This window comes from Marmota monax, unplaced genomic scaffold (genome assembly GCF_021218885.2).
Source record: "Marmota monax isolate L192 unplaced genomic scaffold, Marmota_monax_Labrador192_F-V1.1 WCK01_AAM20220418_F8-fsc00014, whole genome shotgun sequence".
In the NCBI taxonomy this organism is placed as follows: domain Eukaryota; kingdom Metazoa; phylum Chordata; class Mammalia; order Rodentia; family Sciuridae; genus Marmota; species Marmota monax.
In genome coordinates this window covers 11727141-11747415 of record NW_026695222.1, presented here as the reverse complement: position 1 = coordinate 11747415, position 20275 = coordinate 11727141, and the positions used below count along the sequence as shown (strand labels likewise).

The following is a 20275-nucleotide window of genomic DNA, read 5'->3' as shown; positions in this document are numbered from 1 at the left end:
CCCCACCGAGCATTCCTGGGCCTAGCCCTGTAAGCAGGAAGAAGAAAGGTAAGGGGAAGAGGGCAGGAGAGCAGAGGAAGCCTAGGACATATAAAAAGGGCGGAACACCTCTCTTCTTGGGGTACCAGGATACCAGCTATGGCCCCCTTCTCCCTCCCGGGAGAAGTCTGTTACCCCTTTTTAAATAAACCCTGCTTCATAAGCTTGCCTCAGCCGGCTTCTCTAATGTTCAGACTTCAACATGTGAGGAAGCAGGATTCGGCACCGATAACCAGAGGTATCACTAGGTAGACTTCAGCTGTGTCAGAATCTAATTCATGCCCAGGTGGAGCTGCGTGGGAAGCTGGGAGATGGAGTCTAGTCAGGGCCTGTAGCCAGATACTGGGGTTCATTTATTAAGAAAATGGGGAGCATGACACTGGGTGGCCAAGAGCAGTCTTGGCCACCCTTGCCAAGGTGTGCTTGGCGGCCCTGGCCAGACTGACCCTGCCTGGTGCTGTGCCTGCGAGGCCTTCCCAGCAGCAGCCTGGGGACGTCTGCCTGGACAGGAGCATGAAGAGTCCTGAGTGGGGAATCTGGTCTTGACCCCCATTCAATTCCTCTCCAGGCCTCAACGCTCCTGTCTGTCAAATGGGAATTGAGATGCACAGATTTCTAGCCCAGTCTGAGAGGGTTCTATCACAGGCTCCCTCTGCTACGGCCTGCTGTCACGCCCTGCTCTCTGGGCCCCAGTGTCCACATTTATTCAGGGAACAGTTTGGGTGGGTGATCTCAGGTTTCCCCCAGGTGTGCCACCCAAGGGCCTATAGTAACACCAAAGCCCCTGCCGGGCCCCGGCACCACAGGTGACCGTCCATTTCTCAGCTCCCTCTTGGCCTGTGGTCTGGAGGCCATACTGATCAAGGTGGGCTAGGTCACACTGCAGCAAAAACCACCCTGAGGTCTGTGGCTTCCAACACAGAGTGGGTTTCCCCACACACCATGTTCCACCGAGGACTGACAGGAGCCCACACCTTACTCCAGGTCCCAGGGTGATGGACATCTGCCATCTCAGAGGCTGTTGGAAGCATAGCAGAGGGAAAGGGGTCTCCATCTGGCAATTAAATACTTCAGCCTGAAGTGACAAATGTCACTTCTACACCATTGGCCAGGTGGCCCCACTGACAGAGGGGTAGGAATGTGCCACCCAACCACATGCACAGAGGGTGACATTAAAGATGATCCCAGATCTTGTTCCTGGTTGTCTGCCAGGTGGAGGGTTGGGGAGAGCTGCATGGAGTCCTACTGGGACCTACCCAAAAGAGCTGACTACTCATGGCCTGTGGTACCTGACTGTCCTCCCAGGCTGCTGTGATCTGATGTTGGTGTCCCCTCAGAATCCATCCTCTGAACCCTAATCCCCAAGGTGGTGGTCTGAAGAGAGGGTGCTTGGGGGAGGTGATTGAGGGTGAGGCCCTTATGAATGAGGCCTTGGGAGTTTGTCCTTCTGTCTGTCGTGAGATTGCACCAGAAGGCCCCCACTGCCATCCGTGCAGCAGAGACTCCTTCAGTGTGGGTTTCCCAACCTCGAGAACCGCGAGCACCTTCTGTTGTTCATAAGCTGCCCCGTCTGAGGTATTTTGTTCCATCAGCCCAGAGAGACTGAGGACACAGTCCTAGCCAGGAGCTGCAGTTCCCAGCTCTAACAAGCGGGGCAGTATTTCCTGCCCTGCAGGCCTTTAGTGAAGGTGACTAAGGCACAGGAGAAACAGCTGGGCAAGGCGTCTCTTCACTCCCAGCAGCCTCTGAGGATGTGGGTATTTCAGTGGAAGCCATTTGCTTTCCTGAGCCCTTGGTGAATTTAGGTGGGCAAGTTTGAGACTAGGAACTTGGCAGAGGGGTTTGGAAAAGGCTGTCAAGATGGAGGGGACTTTTGTGCTTAAGAATAGGTTCCCAGGTTTTCTTTGGGGTGACTTAATTTGGAACAGTTTGGGGGGAATTGACAAAGGTGGGGGCCTCCAAGCCTCCAGTGTCTGCCCCCACGTAAACAGAAGATTTGGGGGTTCTTGTGAAGTTCACACGATAGGGGGAATGAAAAGAGCATATTTAGTGACCTCCATGGAAAGACCCCCTGTCCCCAAAGGTGAAGGCCAGCAAGGGTGAGGTTCTACAGCTGCTGACTTGCTCTGAGGTGAGCCCCAGCTCCTCACACCTTCAGCGACCCCCTTTGTTGACAGGAGTGGGGTTTACTGAACACTGCCTGCTGCCTGTGTCACCTAGGGCATGTCAAAAGTGACCAGTGGACACACAGGCCCTGTGCTTCCCTGGGGCTGGGGTGGGAAGAAAGCACTGCAGAAGCCAAGCCCCTCTCCTCTTCACAAAGCCTCAGTAGCCAACCCCAACCAGCCGCCGCCACCCCTCCTCTGAACAGACAATGGGGAGAGGGCTACTGCGGAAACTTCCTGGGACCAGGAGCCATCTCAGCCATCTAGGTGAGCGTACCGACTTGCAGATTAGACAAACTGAGGCCTGAGGGAATAACAGCTTCCCGTAGTAACCCCACCAGCCCTGCGTGGCCCCGGTGAGAAGCCTCATCTGCCTTCCTAGGACTTTAGAGGAGGGAGACAGGCCCAGGCTGGAGTGGCCCTGCTAGAGGTCACACAGGTTCAAGGACTCCACATCCATGTCTCCTCCAAGTGCCTGCTGGGAAAGTTGCCCACCCCTTTCACCCGCTTTCGGCCTTTTTCTAGGGAGATACAGCATTATCTGAGAAACCTACTCAGGCCCAAACCCTAGGCCCAGCTGTCCCCTGCCTGCTGGCTGGAAGCAGCATTTTGAAAGCCAGTCCTGACGGAGACTTAGTGCCAGGACAGATGTGCTCTAAGATTGTCAGCGTCCCCTGTGGGCTACCTCGCTCAACCCCAGGGGGCCATCAGGTGGGCCCCTCTGTTCTCTGTTTTTCAGAGAGGAAAGCAGGTGACTGGGACTCAGTCTTGGGACCGCAGTCCAGCACATGCCACCGGGCGGATGCAGGCAGTCAAGCAGGGCTGGGTTTGGGGAGGGGCCAGGGCCACTTTCCCAGAGGCCTCAAGGAGCGGCCACTGCCCCACACAGGAAGGCCAGAACAATGGGCCGGCAGTGGCAGAGGCTGGGGTTCCTGAGCCTGGGGTGGGGCGCAGGGGAAACCAGGTTCCTGCACAGGGGACTCACAGCAGACCGAGCCACCAACATTCCTGAGAACCTGTGTGCCCGGGCCCGTGTTCAACACTGTGGAGGGATCATGCAGATGCCCTATTATTGCCACTCTACAGATGAAATGGACACACGGAGAGTTTAAAGTAGAATGCTCAAAGTAAAGAGTGAATGTGAAATTTGAGCCCAGGCAGACTGGCTCCAAATTCCATTCTCTTAACTACATTAAATTGCATATATTTGTTTGCAAGGGAATTAACAAATAATAATTGGGGGTTCAGAAAGGTGACTTCCGGATCACCCACCTCAGGTCACCCCAGTGTGGGAAAGAGTTCTTATTAGACCACCTGTCAGGGCAGGAAGAGCTTACAGAGGGCATATAAAATGAAATCTGGTTCTATCTGTTGTAGTTTAGATCTAGAATGCCTCCCCACAAGCTCATGGTCACCAGCCTGCGCTGCTTTTGGGAGGCTGCAGAATCTCTAGGAGGTGGACGATATGGAGGGTCATTTGAGTGTGCCCTTGAGGTGGATACTGGGAATGCCCCCTACCCCTTCCCCCTCTCTTTTTCTCCTCCCTCCCTCCCTCTTTTCCTTCCTGGCCACTGTGAGGCGAGCAGCTCTGCTCTTCTAAAGCTCATCACCATGATGTTCCGCCTCCCCATAGGCCCAAAGGGAAGGGAGCAAGCAACCATGGACTGAAACCTCTGAAACTATAAACCAAAATATATCTTTTCTCCTTGTAAGTTGATTATCTCAGGCATTTTGTCATAATGACAGAAAGCTAATACAGAATATTGGTTCCAAGAAGTGGGGTCAGTGCTGTGACTACAGCTTAGGGTGTGATTCAGAAGCCTTTGAAATTGGTTTGCAGAAGTTTGGAGAAACAGGCTAGAGACAGCTGAGAACTTAAGCAGAACTTAATGGGCAGTTCTTATGGGAGCTCAGAAAAGCAGGATGCTGAGTGTAGACAGTCAAGTCCAGATTCATGGGTTTTCAGATGGAAGTGAGGCCTCTGCTGGGAATTAGAATAGAGGCCATTCTTATTGCATTCTAGCAAAGAATGTGTTTGTATTTATTTAGTCCATGCCCTGAGAGTGTGAGACCGAGTTGATGGTGTGGTTGCTGAAGAGATTAGTGTTGTTAAACAGAATCCAAGTGCTGGGTGTGGCCGTGCACGCCTGTGATCCCAGCAGCTCAGGAGGCTGAGGCAGGAGGATCAGAGTTCAAAGTCAGCCTCAGCAAAATCGAGGCGCTAAGCAACTCAATGAGACTCTGTCTCTAAGTAAAATACAGAATAGGGCTGGGGATGTGGCTCAGTGGTTGAGTCGAGCACCCCTGAGTTCAATCCCCAGTAACACTGCCCCCCCCAGAACCCCCCCAACACAAAAAAAGGCCAAGGACTGGGTGAGGTGGCACATGCCTGTAATTCCAGCAACTCAGGAGGCTGAGGTGGGAGGATCACAAGCCATCTACACCAAGACAGTGAGAGCCTGTGTCAAAATTAAAAAATAAAAAGGCCTGGAAATGCAACCCTCAACCCCCAAAACAACAAAAAGGAGAAGAAGAAGAACACAGAGAAGAGGGAGAGGAAGGGGAAGAAGAGGAGAAGGAGAAAGAGGGAGAAGGAAAAGGAGGAGGAGGAGGAGGAGCCACCAGTACTGTGCACCAGACGACTTGAGCCTATCTCTGGAAGACAGCCAGGGACCATCATGCTGGGACAGAGGCTGGGACAATGAAATAAATCCCTGGGTGCGATAAACTAGGATTCCCCTGTAGCATGGAATTTGCTTTTCTTTCCTTGTGCTCTTTTCAATAGTCCTGTCACAAGACTTTGACACACACACACACACACACACACACACAGGATGTTTGCAAACAATGAAATTGTGGCCTGGGAAAAATCTAAATTAACCTAACTTCACTGATTTTTAGTCAAATTAAAAGTCACTGATTTTGGAGTCTCCCGGGGCGACCCGTGATTAGCTTGCCCTCAGCTGTTTTGTGGCTAATACCTTGGCCATGTGGGCTGTGATGATAATGGTTGCCTAGGTTACTTTTCAGCAACAGGAAGACCACATTTGCTATAAACACTGACTCGACTCTCCACCTGGTCTTGTGATGTCTGATGGGCGACTGGAATAGGATCTCTGTCTTCATATAGTGTCTGTCCCTTTGCCACCTTAACTTTAGAGTCTGGTCTTACTCAGCCCTGTGTGCAGACATGTGTGTTTTCTTCTACCTGCCCTTGTGCCAGCTATAGCTGCCCAAGCTCCCAGGTCCTTCCGCCCTGTTGAAAGGCTCAGCTTGAGCCACAGGCCAGGACGCTTGCACCGGACCTTGGTGTTGTGCACAACGGTGGGGGTCCAGGTCTCATGAAGAAGAAACACCTTTTGGAGCTGTGCTCTGGGCCAGCCGAAGTGGAGTGGAGTGGGCCAGGCAGTAGCCCACCCCAGCAAATCAACAGAAGCCTGCACCTCCCTTCAGGGGGCATCCTGGCCGCCCTGTCAATCAGTGCCGGCTCCCTTCAGCTGAAGCCCACTTAAAGACTCAGCTGCACACTCATGCTCACTTGACTCAAAGTCGTTTGTGTCATCACCCAATCAGATTTCTCATCGCCGGTATCTGCAAGACTCCTCCTACTGCAGATCTCAGTGCCCTGCTTGTGCAGCCCCCCGCCCAGAGCCCCCTTTGGGCATTAGAGGCAAGCTAGAGGCGCTGCATGGAGAAGTTAGACCCCCCCCATGGGCTGCTGTCCTTTGGGTCACCTGAGCTGCCACGGGGGTGACCCTGACATTACCTTTCTAACCCCCAACTGTTATTACATTTTTTTCATATATCTACATAATTATTTTTGAAAGATGGCTCTTTGGACTCACCCAGCACCCATTTCCCCTTTTTATGTAGCTGCTCCCAATTTTCCTCTGAGGAAGCCTCTCCTTCCTTGCTTCTGACTCCAGCAGAAGGACGGACAAGGGGAAGCCCTACGTTCCATTCCACGCCCAGACTTGGGAAGAAGTGAGGGGTCATGTGACCCTGTTCCAGCCAATGGCATCAGGTGAAGGACTGCCCAACTGTGGAGAGTCTGGAAGCTTCCAATCTGAGAGGCTCTGAGGCTGCCTCCCTTGAACATGGAGCTCCCCAGCAGGTGGAGCTGGGCGAGCGACAGCTCAACAGGGCCCCACCCCGCCCCAGTCCCACTGTGCGCCAAGAGCCCTGATATCCCTAGCCTAATTCTCTCTTTAGATCAGAAGCCAGCTTGTCACAGGTTATGAAGGATCCATTTCTGTTTTCTGTAAAAACATTAGGATGTCTGTATGCCTGGACATAAGCTGATGTTGTAAAGCTGCTTGGAATGCCTGCCCATGCCCTGAACTCACCCATGCCTGGTTTTCCCTGACCAGATAACAACCCTTTCCTAAACCTCATAAATCCTGGCCTTCCCTGGCCAGACAACGACCCTCTCTGAGGCTCTAACAACCTTCATAAATTCTGATGTTGGGGCCACCAAATATGTAAACTAGCCTTTGTGTTATGCTCGTCAGAGTTTTGTTATCTGTGACCCCCCTTTGTGTAACTTTTGGGCTATAAAGCTAGGCTGCAAGAAAGATGCGGTGCTGTCCTTGGCTCCCACAGTTTTGTTGGGAGAGGCATCCCAGCCAGTCGAAATAATAAGCTTGCTTTAATTTGATTTTATTTGGAGTCAATGGTCTTTACTTGTGTGGTGGTCTAACAGCCCCTAGAGAAATGCCTTTCACCCAACCAGTTTGAAGTGGGTTTTCGTTGCTCACAGAATCCTGTTTGTTGAACTTTCTTGATTCTGACACCATTAATTCTAAGTTGAGTTTTAAAAAATCTATTTAATATGTTTCTTAGTTTTTTTAAAAAAAAATATCAGATATATCCTTAAAATAACTGAAAAGGTGGTGTACACCTGTAAACCCAGCAGCTCAGGAGGCTGAAGCAGGAGGATCCCAAGTTCAAGGCTAGCCTCAGCACCTTAGAGAGGCCCTAAGCAACTTAGCGAGACTCTGTATCAAATTAAAAAATAGGAAGGGCTGTGGATGTGGCTCAGTGGTTAAGTGCCCCTGGGTTTAATCCCTTGAACTAAAAGAAAACAAACAAACAAAAAAAACAAATCTGAAAAGAGGTATTTTTGTTTATAAAATTGCATAGACTCACTGTTCTCTTGGGTAATAATGACCAAAGTTCTTCACATCTAATCTTTTTTGGCAGCTACATTACCTGGCTGCTGACTATCAATCTTCTGTATATTCAATAATACTTATTTTCACATGGTATCATTTTAGAAGTCATTTTAAGTGAGAAACTGGGCTGAATCACAGCACTGAATCACAATTGGGCAGCAGACAATGACCACACCTCACTGGCCCTCCACCTGCTGGCTGACATCCTCATTCCAGAAATATTAGGCCAGTATTAAGGGGAGGCTGTGAGTCAGAACTAGTTATGAACAGAGTCACCACTTCTAGGAGACAGTCACTGAGCCAAGCAGAACAGAGATGTGACTTTAGAATGTCACTCCTCTGCTTCCCAGTCGTCATATTTATAAACGAGAACAATTGTAACTTCATTAGTAACTTCTTCAGTTACTTGTGGAGTTTAAGTCTCCAGAGAAAAGCCAGGCACCATGACACACCGCTGTAATCTCAGCTCCTTGGGAGGCTGAGGCAGGAGGACTACAAGTCCAAGGCCATCCTGACCAGCCCTGGCAGTCACAGCCCTGTCACTGGACTCCTCACATGGTCCTCATACTTCAGTGCTTCTCCTCTGGACATCCATCCCCGAACCTGGTGGGCTCCGGCCTCTCCCAGGCCACCCACCCCCAGGCCTGGTGGCAGGAGTCTCAGTACTCACCTAGCATTTCGGAAGTGGACACTGTAGTCAGGGAGACGTGGGCTTGGATCCTGCGTGTGTGTGTGTGTGTGTGTGTGTGTGTGGTGCAGGGCCTTGCGCATGCGAGGCAAGCGCTCTACCAACTGAGCTTGCCCCTGCCCCGGGCGCCTCCTTTTACCACCTCTTAGCTGTGTGACCTCTCACCTTACTGAGCCTTGGTTTCCTTACCTGTAGAATGGGTGCTGAAAGTATGGGGTCCGGTGAAGTCTCAGTGAGGATGGACCATGGAGGGCTGAGCACAGCTTGGCACACACTCAGCCTCCAACTCAGTGCCCACTTGGATCAGATCTCTTTCCCGCTTTCCCTCGCTCTATGTGATGTAATTATTTTCTTTAATAACTGTGAAGGAAAATGAATAATGCAGGCAATGCAGAAATGTAGGCAGCAAAATATTTCTTTTACAGGATTTCACATATTTTGTCAACAAAAAAACTAAGTGAATATATATGTATATATATTTTATAGACCTTTATTTTATTTATTTATATGTGGTGCTGAGAATCAAACCCAGGGCCTCACACATGCCAGGCAAGCGCTCTACCACAGAGCCACAACCCCAGCCCTAAGTGAACATATTTATTTATATTATAACATACAAAGTAATGAATTAATACTTTTTTAAAAGATATAGAATATTTTAATGGTTCCTGAAAATTTCCTCAGGTTCTTTTGCAGTCACCCAACCATTCTATTATCTGACAAATGCTGATCTGTTAATCTATCACAAAGAGGTCAGTTTTGCCAGTTCTAGAACTTTGTATAAAAGAAATCACACAGTATGTGCTCTTCTGTGTCTATCTTCTTACATTCGGCATGTTTGTGAGGTTATCTAAGCTGTGCATATAAATAGTTAAGAATTAATACTTTCAGCTGGGCTATCTGATAGCATATGCCTGTAATCCCAAGGGCTAGGGAGGCTGAGGCAGGAGGACCCCAAGTTCAAAGCCAGCCTCAGCAACTAAGTGAGGCCCTATGCAACTTAGCGAGACCCTGTCTCAAAAATTTAAAAAGGAGTTGGGGTTGTAGCTCAGTAATAGAGTACTTGCCTAGCATGTGTGAGGCACTGGGTTGGATCCTCAGGACCACATAACAAATTAATAAATAAAATAAAGATATTGTGTCCACCTACAACCAAAACCAATTTTTTTTAAATTAAAAAAAAACCTACGTGCATGGGTAGTGCAAGTGCCTTATTGCTGTAATCCCCCCTCCGAGTCTGAGAACACTGCTGTCGGTCATGTGCTGATCCACGTGGTATGATCACCTCGTTCCTTCTTGCTATTATTGCTTTGAACAAAGAGTTATTTATAGATCAGGTAGGTATACAAAGGAGGAAGATTTTACTTTACCTTCTTTATTTCTTTGTCTCATGTTCTTCCTTTTTGTGGAGGTGAATTTCTAACCTCCATCATCGTCCTTCTCTCTGAGGTATCGTTTTTTTTTTTTTTTGGCAGGGGTGCTGGGGCAATGCTGGGGATTGAACCCAGGGCCCTGGGCACACTAGGCAAGTGCTTTACCACTGAGCTACATCCCCAGCTCTCCCTCATCTTTAAAGGACAATTTTGCTGGATGCAAAATTTTAGGCTTTTAACAATAACAACAACAAAAATTTCCCCTTCAATATAACATTTTAAATATTTTATTTCCCTCTCTTCTTCTTGTTTTTTCTCGCTGAGTTTCGGAGGTCCTCACGGCTGAGGCTGGCTTTGAACTCACGATCTTCCTGCCTCAGCCTTCGGAGCTGCTGGGATTGCAGGTCATTTCTCTCTCTTCTTGCTTGGATAGTTTCAGGGGGGCGTCGGGTATGATCCCCCTGTTCCTCGATGGGTGTAGGTAAGGGGTTTCTCCCTGCTGTGGCTTATGTCAAGATCCTCTCTTTTCCTTTTGTTTTCTGCAGTTTGAGTGTGAAACACTTAGCTTAAACTTTTTGGTATTTATCTTATTCTGTGTTTTCTGAACTTCCTGAGTTTGTGGTCTGGTATCTATCATTATTTTGAAAAACCCACAGCCATTACTACTTCAACAATGTCTTTTTCTCCTTCTTCTACAATCCCCATTGTGTATTTACCCTTTTTATCATTGTCCCACGGTTTTTTTTTTTTTTTTTTTTTTTTTTACAAATGTGGTAATTTCACTATTTGGTCATACACTGGCAACTCTTTAACATCGAGAGACTAGATGTTGCAAATTTGAGACTCATCTGTCCTTTAGATACACTATATACACAGCAAAACAAGATGCAGAAAACTGGTGTCTGAAAATGTCCAAGTGTGAACACACTAACATATTACCTTTTGCAATTGCTTCCCTCCCGCCCCCTCCACATCACTGAGCAAGTACAGACAGTACCATACTGCTCACAGAGGAGGTTCAACCATTCCATTCCCAAAAGACAATCTTTCATTTGAAGTTTAGCAAAAAAATATTTACGGAGTGATATTGTACTACCTCTACTATAACACATATTGGGCACTTCTAAACATCTAGACAGACTAGATATTTCAAGTAGGGATTCAATTTGTCCACTCTGTACGACAGTCTTGACTACACTGCACACATGTAACAATAGTTCTAATTTGAAAATATCTTCAAAATATGAGCATTCTGGCCCTTCACCCACCCGGTGGGCTATAATGCTCAAATTTTCAGAAGACAATCCTTCCTAGGAATTTTATAATTCTACTTTTGTCATACACTGGCAACCTCATTAACATCTAGAAAGACTAGATGTAGATTAGGAGGACTCATTTGTCCTTTATATACACTATGTACAGAGCAAAGAAAACAAAACCCATAGATATAAGGTACGACTCTTGGCTCACGGTGAGCACACCGGCATGAGGACCAGAACACAACTCTGTACCTCAACAGGGGGTTGGCTATTGCCCACTCCAAAAAAAGTTTTTTTTTTCATAAGAATTTTAACAAACAAAAAAAAATGGGGGTAGGGGAGTTGTGGCTTAGTGGTAGAGCACTCGCCTACTGTGTGAGAAGCTCTGGTTTTGATCCTCAGCAACACATATAAATAAATAAAATAAAGGTATTGTGTCCACCTTCAACTAAAAATTATATATATATATATATAAATATAATTTTAATAAAAATAAATTTACAAAATGTGTTATATTTTACCACTTCTACTTTTAACATATGCCAGGCACTTTAGAGCATCTCAAAAGTCTAGATATTTTTAAAAAAAGTTCTTAGCATTTTCAACTATATATACAGTAATGAGGAATAAAATGCACACACAAAACAATTGTTATAATAGAAAGCGGCTTTTACAGAAAACTAGTCTGGCACGAGACCTCCTTCTCACCGTCAAAGTCTTCTCCGTGTCCTCTAACCCACTGAACAAGCGAGACAAGTGCCATTCGTTCCTAGAGGTGGTCTAACAAACCCATTCAATGTCACTTCCAGAAGAAATTTCTGATTTTTTTCAAACAAATGGGCATTTACGTTATTTTGTAACTCTATCATATGTCTGCAACCTCTTTACATTTAGAATGTCCAGATGTAGCAAAGGTTTTACAAGGTGTGTGCGGGGGGTGGGGCAAGTTGAGAGCAGCTTCTTCATATCGTATACACAGGCCTCTACAAATGGCCAGTCGATCTTCCCAAAGGATAGTGGGCATTTCCAGTTTGTCAGATACGCCCTGTTACTCTGCCCTTTCAACTTTGGTAAAACTACACCAACCACCCGACAGCCACTAAGTGTCCCACTGGTGGTTGTCAGGGCTTTGCTCACCCTCCAGGGTGGCTAAGGCCTTGCTTTGCCGTGGGGGACAAGGTGTGGGGCTCGTGGGCTGAGGTGCGGTCTTGCTGGGTTCGTGGAGCCCCATGAAGTGGTCACGTAGGGCCCTAGTAGGGCCCTAATCTCTTCCAAATTCTAGTCCAATGGTGTGATTGTAAAGTCTTCAGAAATCTGTACTTCAAAAGTTTTTTTCCATTCTTTCTGTGAACCTCCTTGAAGACACAATAGCTTAGGATCACAGTTGCTTGACAAAGAACTTCGAGAACAAGCCCAGGCAGGAAGAACTCAGCTGTGACAGCAAGATCAGCATGGCCTGGTGCAGGGTCTGGTGGAGTCCGTTGTGCTGTGTCCCACAGTTCTTCAATGTTCCTTTCCGGCTTGTGGTGGGGGGGGGGGGTTGAACCAGGGCCTCATGCAGGGCAGGCAAGTGCTCTTCCTCTAAACTGCACCTCCAACCCTGTTTTGGTTTTTCATGATTTTTTATTTGTGTTTCAACTTGGAAGGTTCGTTGGGTGTCCTCAAGTTGGCTCATGATTCTTTCCTTGCTGTGTCTTCTCTCCGGATGCTCTTCGTGTCTGCTCCGGTCTGTTTGCTCTCATGCATTTCTTCTTGACACTTCGTAGGCTTCCCCCTCGGTGTCCTCTTTACCCATCGGTCCTTGCCTGTCGCTCACTTTCCTATCAGAGCTCTTGGTCTACTGGTCATAGTTATGTTAGTCTCACAGTGCCCCACTCTCTGACTTGATGATTCTGTTGCTATTTGTCTCTTCAGATAGACGTTTTTCTCTCCTAAAATTCCTTATAATCTGTTGTTGTTGAAGGTCTGCTGTGTGGGACGGCAGGATGGGACGCTCCTTTACCTGGCTAGCAGTCCGGCTGGGCTGACTGTTGCTCTAGCTATAGGTGTCACAGCCGCCCATTGCCTCCAGTACTCAGTTTGTCTCCTGCTGTGGTTCAAGTGGCTTTTGCTCTCTGAGATTCACCCAGAAGCTTGGTTCCCAATGCAGTGATGTTGGGAGGCATGGCTTTTGGAAGATGATTGGCCATGGAGGCTCCGCCCCCCTTGATGAGCTCACCTGTTTTTTTATAAAAGGGCTCTGCAGAGGGAGGCCTTCCCTCCTTGGCCCTCCACCATCTGCTGCATGAGCACATGGCATCTGCCTCTGGAGGATGCAGTATGCAAGGAGCATCTTAGAGGCAGAGCCGGGTACCCTACATGACAACAAACCCCTGCAACCTTCATCTTGGACTCCTCAGCCTCCATTTCTGTTCTTTCTACAGTACCCAGGCTGTGGTGTTCTGCTACATCAACGAAATAGATGAAGATATCTCCTTTGTTGTCTTTTGGGTTCCCCAGAATCTCCTTAGAGTCTGAGTGGGCGGAGGATAGCTCAGTGTTCTGCACTTGCCTACCATGTGTGAGGCCCTGAGTTCAATCCCCAGCACTGCAAAAACAAAGCTTCAAGAGAACTAAGCCTTGAAGTTCTTGCACCTGTAACCCCCTGTCAGAGAGGAGCCCTGTAGAGAGGTACCAAGGTGTCAGGGAGAGGAAGCACCCTATCACCCTATGATTTGGTCTTACACTTGTAATGGGCCTGTGCCCCTGGGCTGTGACCTTCACAAGTTCGTCTTAGCTCCTTCTCACCTTTAGTTGAGGCTCAAAGTCTAGAGGGGGCTGGAGTTGAATTAGGCTCGATGAAGTCTCTGCCGTTGCTGGCTGGGCCACTTTTGCTGAGAATGTGCTGGGCTTATTTCACAGTGGTTACTTTCCCCTCCCTCAGATGTGTATGAGATTTTCCCTGATATTTTATTCTCACTATGAGAATCTGGCGGGGCTCCTGGAGGTAAAACTGACACAAGTGAGGGCTCCTCTTAGACTGGGCACATAGAACTGTTTAACTCTCCAGTTCATCCATGCTAATCGGGCACACTAACACACACATGTAATCCCAGCTACTTGGGAGGCTGAGGCATGAGGATCACAAGTTGGAGGCCAGCCTTGGCAACTTAGTGAGATTCTATCTCAAAATAAAAAGGGCTGGGTGTGGGGAGGGGTAGCTCAGTTGTAGAGCACTTGCCTAGAATGTGCAAGGCCTTGGGTTCAACCCCCAGTCCTGTTTAAAAAGAAAACAACAGTACTTAGTCCTTACCTCTTCATACACTTCAACCAAAACAACATATTGCAGCGGATTGAATGCAGAAGTAGATGTGAGACTTCACTTGTGTTCTGTGAAGCCAGCATTAAAGAGATTTTTTAAAGTGTGAAATAATGCTACTCTTCTAATGCTTTGTGAGAAAATATTTCTGGAAAATATATCTAATAAGGAAATAATAGAAATAATTTCAAACTGGAAGACACAGGTTTTCGGATTAAAATAAATTTTAAAATGCCCAACGATCTTTTTCCTAAAAGAAAAATAGGAGGAGGAGAAAGAGGAGATGAAAAGAAAAGAACCCCCATGCAAGGCCACCTTACGGAATTCCATCACTGCACAGATAAGCAGCCCTTGAACCTGGGCTGGCCTGTGCATACTTGACCAAGAGAACAGGAAAGAAGCCCATCTGTGGGGGTCCTGTAGCTTGAAGGGTCCTCGAAGTTTCTCCTCTCGCCTCCTTGACACCGTGAATAGCCTGGGCCCTTCTACAGGAGGGCGGAGGCCTCACACCATGTCCACAACCAGATCAGCCAGCACGGCTATTTAATGCCATTCTCTATTAGACCAATTCTTCTTCTTCTTCTTCTTCTTTTAATACTTTTTTAGATGTTGATGGACCTTTATTTTATTTATTTATATGCGGTGCTGAGAATCGAACCCAGGGCCTCACACATGCCAGGGAAGTGCGCTGCCACCGAACCCCAGCCCAGCCCCCGGTTATTCTTCTTTAAATTCTTCTTGTGTTTAGGGTATGAGATCGTTGTTGTTACATTTTGCAAATATTTTCGCTCCATTTTTAAAACCCAGAACGGCTTCCTGGGCTGGCTTCCCACCCAGGTGGGCTCGGGGTGCTACTGAAGCTGCTTTCCTCTTCCCATCCCCCCAAGCTGCTGTTCCTCCTGGAGGCTGGCAGAGGACCACAGGGCAGCGGCCACAGGACTCCCACGTGCGCCTGCAGACCAGGTGATGTCACTGAGTGGGAATTGACACCGTGCTCTGTCCCAGGTGCTGCTGCTTGTGCTGCTCTTCTTCTCTGGAGAGGGATGAAGAGGATCCTTCACAAGAGGCATGTCCTCCTTATCACTGCTGAAAAGCACGGCTCATCTTTTAACTTTATTATCTTTTAAGAGAGAGAAATTTTTTTTTTTTCATTTTTGGGTCACATCTATTAATAATTTCCTTTATGTCCTTGAGGTTTTATTTATCAACTTAAGCCTTTTCCACTGAGGATGTACTTCAATCTTAAAAAACAAACAAACAAACAATAACAACAACAACAAGGCAAATTAGCTGGGTATGGTATTGTACACCTGTAATCCCTGCTGCCCCGGAGGCTGACGCAGGAGGATCGAAAGTTCAAGGTCAGCCTCAGCAATTTAGTGAGGCTCTAAGCAACTTAGTGAGACTCTGTCTCAAAATGAAAAATGAAGAGGGCTGGGGACATGGCTCAGTGGTAAAGCACCTCTGTTACCAAAATAAATAAGTTTATAATTTTAAAATAAAAAAGTAAGGGGGAAAATAATAGTATAGCAGGTGGTTGGTACAATATGGTGGTGGCTGTCAAAAGAGAGAGCGGAGTCTGGGTGTCCGTCTGTAAGGAGCGGCCGGGGATGAGGGGAGGCCAGGCAGGGACGCTGCCTTCTGTTGGAGCTCCTTCCCTCACGTTCCAACCGGAAATGGCTCACACAGTGTACCCTGAACCTGAGCACTTCCTGGGTCACTTCCACCTGTCTGGTCCAGGCTCCATCACCTCTTGCCTAGAACATCCTGACAACTGGCTCCCTGGTGTCCGCTCCCCCCTTGGCCCTGTTTCAGTTACCACCGTGAAAAAAACCATTTCAAAACCAAGTTATTTGGTCTCACAATTCTTTGGTTTTCTTGGGCTGAGTGATGTGGCTTCTCTGAGTGAGTGTTGTTGGTGGCACCGTGGGTCCTTGTGGGCTCGACTGGCAGAATGTCCGTGGTGGCTTCTTCAGCAGAACGTTGCCTGGCTGGCAGTTGCTGCTGCGGTTGGCTGCGTTCTGGGCTGGGATGGTTGGTCTCAAGCCTCCTCTGTGTGGCCTCCCATGTAACCTGGCAGAGCCAGCATTCTAAGAGGAAGAAAGAAGAAACTGGCTGTCCTCTTAAGGCCTGGGCTGGGCATCCCAGAACAGCCTTCCACAGCCTCCCATGGGCAAAGTAGCAGCAAGGCCAGCCAATCTTCCAGTGTCCAATGACATCCTTATTTTTTTTGGGGGGGGTACTAGAGATTGAACCCAGGGGCGCTTAACCACTGAGCTACATCCCCAGCCCTTTTTATATTTTATTTAGAGACAGAGTCTCCCTAAGTTGCTGAGGCTGGCTTTGAACTTGCAATCCTCCTGCCTTAGCCTCCCGAGCCACGACACCTGGTCAATAACATCTTTTAAAAACAATTACACACCTCTACTTTGCTGAAGTCTACCCGTGGCATCGTCATGCTCACTGTGCCTATAATGTAGACCTGCCTAACTCTGTCCTGCCAACTCTTGCTCACCCACTCCTGGCCTTCCAGTGGTCTCTCCAGATCCCCCAGTGCACTGCCCCTCAGGACCTTTGCATTTGCTGCTCCATTAGCCTAGAACTGTTTCCCTCCTGGCCTTGACTTGGCAGCCTTTAGATGCAGCTGCCTGACACGATGCCCTCATCCGCTTCAATCTCCTTCACTAGGACATACAGTTCTCACAGGTGTACTGTCCTTGGTCTCATATTGTCTTCACTCCAAATACTGGAATCTATCAACTACAGGAATGGCACAAATCAGAAGTATACTCTGTGTTCAACTGAACTATTTTCCTAAATTTTGGGCATGTACTGTTTGAGAAATACACAAATCAATGGCAAAATAGGACAAATGACAGTGGTCATTAGTAGACAGGTCTGACAGTACACCAGTCCCATGTGCAGACTGGCACGTGTTTCCACCTTTGCAGGGAAAGCTGTTTGGCTGTCAGCTAGGGCAGCTGCTGCAGCAAGCCCAGCCTTAGATGGTTCCGAAATCAAACTGCCCTATGTACTTCTGGGACTTGAGGAACACATCATGTGCTCTGGGCAGAAGCCAGGGGAGTGCTGCCCTTGGCATTTCATTTTAATCCATTTTTTATGTCAGCTGTCCTTCATCATTCATTTATCCACTGAATTTAATTAGAGGTCTGAATGAGGGTTCCTACACTGGCTTCAATGGTTCAAGAAGGCAATGTAGTCCAAGGTGGTCAACCAGAACAAACCCACGTTTACACAGGATGTGCGTGAAGGCAGAATTTCTACACACATCCCACATGCGTCAGAGAAAGTCCAGGACAAAATTAACAAAGACTGTGCATTCATAAACTTGCAACAAGGGAAATACTTCTGTGGTCACCTTTGTTTCAGCTGTGATTCAAAGGTGTCAGAGAGGATGGTCTATAGAGTATAAAAAGAAAATAGTGACTGCTGGGCTGGTGAACCTTCCTTCGGGGTAGGATTCCTGGAAGCAGGAAGAGACTGGTCTTCAGGAGCATGTGGCTACCTGGATTAGCTGCAAGGGGTGAGCTAGTTTGGGAGCATTTCAAGAGGACGGGGGCGAGGGCTTTCTGTGGCTACCCATTTCCTGGAACTAGTTGGGGTCCAGGGGATGTTTTGGCAGTCAAACCTTCCTCAGGGTCTCATGGGGCAGGGAGGGGTAATGGCGGCAGGAAACTTCCCCTATGAATCATCACATTTCAAGTACTTAACATTTCCAAGTTGGAAGGTATCTTAAAGTTCACTGCTAACTTTGACCACCTGTGTCACCCCCCCACCCCCACTTAGGTCAGATGAATGGAAAGACTCAGACATAGCGTCATTTGGTGGCTAAGCCTTAGCAGACGGAAGCAGAAGCAGAAACAGGTCTTCCTGAACCCTAGGATGGTGAATGTAATCATCATGCTTCTCAAAAATAAAACAAAAAAAGGAAAGAAGTGAAAATGTAGTCACTAAACATAAACTATTTCCAGTGGGGCCCTCCTCTGTACTGACACAACTTGATTATATTTGGGGGCTCCAGGACTCTGAACTTTGGGGTCCTTCCACAGCCCTGGGGGTCGGGTCCTGATTGGCACCAGGCCAGTCAATTCACAGATTCAATTCTAGCCAATGATTATGAGGGGAAATGGGAGTGTGTGAGGAAGTCTTGGGTCACTTTATGCTGCTGAAACAGTGTACCACAGATTGGGTCATTTATAGTGAACAGAAATTCCTCACAGTTCTGGAGGCTGGTTAAGTCCAAAAATCAAGGTGCTGGCATCCAGCAAGGGCCTTCTTCTCTTTTTTCTTTTTGGTACCAGGGATTGAACTCAGGGGCACTCAACCCCTAAGTCACATCTCTAGACCTATTTTATATTTTATTTAGAGACGGGGTCTCACTGAGTTGCTAAGCACCTAGCCATTGCTGAGGCTAGCTTTGAACTCGTGATCCTCCTGCCTCAGTCTCCTGAGTCACTGGGATTATGGGTGTGCACCATCATGCCCGGCTAAGGGCCTTCTTATTGTCACCCCATGGAGGAAAGTAAAAGAGCAAAGACAGGGAGAGAGGGAGAGAAAAAGGGGACAGAATTAATTCTTTTAAAAGGACTCAATCCGAGGATAGGAAAGGCAGCAGAATACAACAGACACTAGTATGGCAGTATGTAAAAAAGTGGATGTGTAACCGATGTGAATCTGCAATATTTGTACGGGGTAAAAATGGGAGTTCATAATCTGCTTGAATCAAATGTATGAAATATGATATGTCAAGAGCTTTGTAATGTTTTGAACAACTAATAATAAAAAAAAAGAAAAAAAAAACAATGAAAAAAAATAACAAACCCACCCATGTGATATTGGTATCCATCCATCCATTTGGGAGGGCAGAGTCCCCAGATTCAAACACCTCCTAACATGGACACATCAAGGATCAAGTTTCTAACATATAAACTTTGTGGGACACATTCAAGTCAAAGAGGGCTTTGGGAAAATAGTGAAGCCATTTTCTGCTGTGGGATGTTGGATGCTGGACATGGTGTATTTTACTGTGAGGAAAAGAAAACCTATAATAGGAATTAAAACTCATTAAACGTCTATATTTCTCCAGGCCCCCTTCTAATAGTTTCTCTTACAGGGTCTAGGTATTTAGAAAAGAAAAAGGTTACATGTTCAAAGATGTACTAACTTTGATGAAAGCAAAAATTGGAAATAACCCAAGTATGTAATAATAGGGTGTAAGGAAACCCTGGGAAAGATTTGGAAATAGGCCTGTCCCTCTTAAAGGGTGTTGTACTAGCCTACCCTTCTGGAATGTCTCCACTCAATTATGTAAGTTGAGAGAAAGTATGATGCAGATTATTCTTATCCTCAGAAATGCAAACTGTGACCAGTGGAATGTAATTGTTTATTGCTGTAGCTATTGGCTTATTTTGCCAGTTTTGTATCTATTATGCAAATTAATTTCAGCTCTCCTGCTGGGTTTATATATTTACTCTTTGGATTTTCTTTTGGAATGATGAAAACATCTCACTGATTCTCATTAACTAATGAGTTAAGATCTTTAATTAAACATGCTCATTTCACATTTGTATGAATTATTACTTTTACTTTTTTGGCACTGAAGATTGAACCCAGAGGTATTTCCATTGAAGTATATCGCCAGTCCTTTTTACTTTTTGAGGGTCTTGCTGGCTTTGAACCAGCGATCTTCCTGCCTTATCTTCCCAGGTTGCTGGGACTACCAGTAGGCACCATGGTAAATGGTTCATAATTTCATTTTCTAAATGAAAAGTTCTCCTTTATCAAAGTAGTTACTTGATATTCACTTGATACAATTTACAGTTCTCTTAAAACAGTTAAAGATTATTCAGCAACATGAATAAATATTCGCAATAAAACATTAAGGGGGAAAATGTAGACTTTTTTTTTTTTAACTGGTTGAATGTAAAAACTTGTGCCTTTAATTAAAAGTAAAAATTGTTTGAAGTGCCTAGGGAAAGAAGAAATTGAACTTGTTAGGGTAATGATCCTGTATAAAATTTTAAAATATTCTCAGTTGTTATTGTTTAAAAAAAAGCGCCCACTGCATTCTCAAATGTCTTTCCAACTCACATCTCCTTCTCTGAATCTTGTATGGATCCTTGTGATACATACACTGACTCCACCAGGTAATCCAGGATGATCTCTTCATCTCAGGGCCCTTCACTTATCCATATCCACAAAATTCCTTTTGCCAGGTCAAGTGTCACATCCAAGGATCCCAGGGACTAGGATGTGAGC

At 46.8% G+C, this 20275-nt stretch overlaps 1 protein-coding gene across 2 annotated transcripts in view; it reads right to left on the bottom strand.

Annotated features, from left to right (window-relative positions):
* The window catches only part of Sdcbp2 (syndecan binding protein 2), a 28605-nt gene extending 22481 nt beyond the window's left edge, over positions 1–6124 (bottom strand). The window contains exon 1 of one of the 2 annotated variants that reach the window (XM_058575487.1): positions 6050–6124. The gene's annotated coding sequence lies outside the window, so the exon portion shown is untranslated. The remainder of the gene's footprint in view (positions 1–6049) is intronic. The other variant, XM_046433796.2, reaches the window with a different exon arrangement.
* Between the last annotated feature and the right edge of the window lie 14151 nt (positions 6125–20275).